The following is a 4,717-nucleotide window of genomic DNA, read 5'->3' on the forward strand; positions in this document are numbered from 1 at the left end:
TGACACCATAACTGACAGTATGGATGAGGCCTAGATGCAGACAAGCTGTGGATGACCATTTGCAGGGACAGGAGTTTCTCCAGTGGTGAGGAAACACTGCGACTGATTTGATTCTAGCCCTTCAGAACACTGGTCTGTTTAAAAAAAAAATGCAGTTTGCACTCATTTTTCCTAATCAAATGAGATGGCTAAATTGCCCAAGACTGGGGATGTCAAAAAACATTTGTCGACTGCTCAGTCACTGCTAGCAAGAGTCGTGAAGCATTGGCAGCCACTTGTAAGTGAAGAAGTAGGCGACGGCATGAACACTGCTGCTGTTCATCACGCAGCCCAAACAGATTGGTTTTGTCACGGGCGTTTTATTTATGTTAAAGTGCTCCTTATGTTAATAAGGTGAGTTAGTGATAATCAAATCGCTGAAATAAACTTTCACGTGACAAAATTCAGACAGCCCGAAAAAACAGCCCGAAAGTGGTGTGACACAGTAGAGAGGTTCCTGTTCCTGTTGTCTGCCCGGCAAGTAGCTTTAAGCCATGAAAGGTATTTTCATCTCATTTCCCTGCACGTGAATGGTCTTTAGCGTCACCAGGAGCAACGTTGTTTTCTGAAGCGCTAATGAGGTTATTTTAGCACCAAATAATGTTGTTCGACTGTACAAACACCAATCTGCTTCTGTCGGTTTGAAGCTGTAGGTCAGAGGAGCGAGATGTCGCTTGGCTGCTCTGCACTGGAGGGGAGAAGCAGGAGGAGGAGGGCCCACAGCTGGGACTTGTGCGGGTTGGGGAACAATTCTGACAAGAATTTCAGTAAATGCTGCGTAAGAAAACAAAATACATTTGGGTGGAATCAATTAGAGAGTAACTTTTCTCTAAGGGATTTAAGAAAGAAGGAAAAAGGAGGGCACCAGTCAAAGGGGCACGCAGAGAAGAAGGAATCTGAAGGCTATAGAACAAAAGTTGTTAATGATCACACTATTAATATGTCAAAGAATCACATGTACAGATGGTCCAGCATCACATTACACTTGGGTCGTCAGTTTGTCAGCAGTGGTCTGTTCGGACTTGACATTTTTTGAATGGTTCTTTTGGCATTGGTTACAGGGTTGGCGCACCACTAGCAAACCTGAAACTGGGGACAGCAGAGCAGCTGCGTATTTTGGCACCACAGCAACATCAAATTTATTTCATTTACTAATACAATAATACAGCTATTTTGCAGATACACACCAGTAAAAACAGAGCATTTTAGTCATCCAAAATATTTCCCATGTATCCCCCTGACCATTAGCTCATGCAGATATTGCAGCCTGCAAGCAGACACAGTGGGTTGTGGGAGAGTCATTTTTTTTCAACGTGTTCCTGAACAAGTTCATGTCACAGTCAACTCAGAACCTGAGCACTAATGCGCTGCTTGTCATAAGCTGTGTAATACAGCATCTTCACTGCTCCTCTTGTGTCAGAATCCTCTCAATGAAAGTCAAACTCAAGAGAGATTTCACTGTCACATGGATTACATGATTATTGGATTATGGCAATAGTCCAATTCCTGCTTGAAAATGGCTCTCCTTTGCCAAAATCTCATTACTGTCAAAGCGATCTGCCAATTTAGAAACAGGCTACGATGGTTCGACGAGACTTTTATTGGGTAAACACGTTTGCTAAGGTTTTGCAATCTGACCTTTCTGAGGCGTAAACAAAGCAGAGAGGAAAGACAGTTGAATTGCCAAATGCAACTGGTTGATTTGAGGGCTTCTGCAGTAGAAACTATGACTCACCCGTACTAGCGTTTGAAATGTTGTCAGCGGCTCCGCTGTATGAAAGTCTTGCCAAGGTCAACGCCAACCGACAGTCCTTTGAAATCTAATGAAACAGAGGCGTAAAATTAAAAAAATTAATAAAAGGGCCACATTAGAAACCGTGACTGCTGTGAGGGGCCATCACTCCAAAGGAAAGATCACCATGAAACAAGATGGAAAAAATACCCCAAACAATATATTTAAGTAACAAGGACAAATTGGATCTAAAAACATTAAATGTAAGTAAGGATATGGTAAGTAAGGAAGTGCAATGAAATATATATCAATTATTTAATTTTATTTGTATACAACTTGAAATCAAACTATGGTCTATTCAATTTCTTTTCCATGTATTTTGAGGCTTTAAGAAACACACACAAATATGGCAAATGAAAAGAAGAAAAGGCATTTGTCTTAAAAGACATCTTATGACCCATTATTATTGACCCATGACCCATTTACTGTTGAACTAATAATGGCTGAAAGAGAAACTGGACAAATAAAATACAGAGCAAAATGACGATACTTTCCGTTTAATACTTTGAGTCTGACCTCATGAGGGCCATGAAAAATACAGCCACATATGAGCCACATATGGCTCCCTGGCCACACTGTCCATGAACCCAGTCATGGACATGGCCATATTGTATATGCTTGTGAGTTGGGAAAGTCATTTTCCAAAAACTTTCTTTTTTCATTGCAACTGCCTTGGATGGGGTTTCCCACTCCTATCCCTCCTTTGTCAGAGGCATGTTTTGCATTCTAAATCTAATCATCTGGGCCTGTTAGCAGTCTCAACTCAGGCATGGGGATCTTCTGCCTTTTCTCCATGCTGCCAGACACTCCTTCTTTCAAAGGCCTGCTAATAAATACCCTTATTCCTAGAGACTTGAGTTTGATGAGTTTGTACATTCTTTTTAAATCCCTTTTTTGACCACAGTACAACACCCTGCTGTACAATTTGAAATAGCATCTTGAATAGGACTACTTCAATGAATGACTTGTGAGATCAAAATATTTCTTAAAAAATAGTAAAAAAAAAAATAGTAACGGTGCTTCACGACCCTCTCATAATAACATTGCTTGTACGAGAGCTTGTTTTTAGCCATGAACTAAATTGGGGAATTCCGGGTTACAACAAAATACAATAGCTCCACTAGAAGTAACTGTGGCTTCATCCAGAGCAAAATAAACACAGCACTGTTGAAACTGTGCAGCCTCAAATCCATTTCTCTGGTCACAGAGATGAGAGCAGAATGGACAAAAGAGGATACTGTCGAAACATTAAAGTCTTTTTCTTTTAACTTTTAGTGTGATTTAAAGAAAGAAAAGTCTAACTTGACTGATGTTGATGCTGAATTACTATGTTTGCTCGTATGTATCTAGAAACAGCTTCAAAACAGTGATGATCCCGCTGTCTGGCAGCCTCAGCCTCCAAAAAACTCTGTAGTAGGGTTTGCTGATGCAAGCAGGGTTGCCACAGTAAGTCAGTATCCTCCACTTTAACCAATCTTGATCATCCTACTGATCTCTCTCATGTCCCCATTTACAGCCTCTATGAACCTCAACACTTCCTCTCCTCCTGCACCCTGGTATCTCAATCTCGTCTCTCCTTCCGAAAGTTGTTTCCAAAGTTCTCCATATGAGGTGACCCTCTGCTGTACTCATTTCAGATGCAGTTTCTTTAGCCCATTAGTTCTGTGTTTTAAACTTCAAAAATATATATTACAGTTAGAAAATGTTGGTCTTGGTCTCAAGACCAATCTGTAGATCACTTTTTTAGTGTCTCAAATGCATTTTTACTCGGCCATGTCTCAGTCTCGGACTGGGAAGACTTCGGATTTCTGTTCATGGCTGGTCGAGACCGACTGAGAAAACCAACACAGTTGGTAAGCCCAACTGGAAAAAGGGCTCTGGCTTTATTTATCTTGGGCCTTAAATTGAGTGCCACAGTGGGTGCGGGCTTTTGTTGTAACTAACCCAAATAAGGTGTCTGCTTGTTTTAGCTGAGACCTGAACGTTGAATCAATGTGTGCCTGGACCCATCACGTCTCATTTGTGGATCAGTTTGAGACTCTCTTACATCAACTGTCTTGTCTTGGTCTCGATACCCCCAGTATTGATAATGTCTTGGTCTCGGTTGTTGTGGTCTTGACTACAATACTACTTAAAAACGAATAAAGTAATGCTACTTTGCATTGCTACTTTACGACCACGACCAGCAGATGCTTTTTTTTTTTTTTTAATTCAATGTCTGGCACCGCAGCACGCAGCAGCCCGGCAGCGTGTACAACATTTATGGCAGCACAGTATCCAAGCATCTCACTCTCACACAGCGATCTGTCACGGCAGTAGTACCAATAAGCCTCGCGTCGGCTATTTTGAATGGCATTGGACTTACGTCTAATCTGACTTACGACCCCTTGGTCGGAACCGATCACGGTTGTAAGTCGGATGTTACTTGTATATACAGATTTGACCTTCCAAGCACATAACTTTGCATTTATTCATGATGCTGAAGACATCGATATTGTCTTTTGCAAAAAAACAGTGATGTATCCACCAAGCAGTAACACACTGCAATGTGCAGTTCGAGATGTTCTGTAATATTGAAATGGTATGTATGATGTCTTCAGTAGTCACAAGAGAACTGGAGTAGATTCAACAGCTCAGTAATTGTGGAATTTACACTAGTTGCAGGGACACCAGTCTCTGTAAAGCAGCTTTTGTCTGCAGAGTTCCCCCTCCAGCTCTTCTTGAGGGGTACCCAGATGTTGACAGGACCCCTGTGAGATACACTCCCTCAGTTCCCCAAAGATACCACAATGACTGGCTCCCCCTTACGTGACAGGGTTCCACTCAAACACCTTTTGTCGACTCATGCAGACTCCAATGACGACTCAGTCCAGTATGTGTGTAGAA

This window comes from Synchiropus splendidus, chromosome 5 (assembly GCF_027744825.2).
Source record: "Synchiropus splendidus isolate RoL2022-P1 chromosome 5, RoL_Sspl_1.0, whole genome shotgun sequence".
Lineage (NCBI taxonomy): Eukaryota > Metazoa > Chordata > Actinopteri > Syngnathiformes > Callionymidae > Synchiropus > Synchiropus splendidus.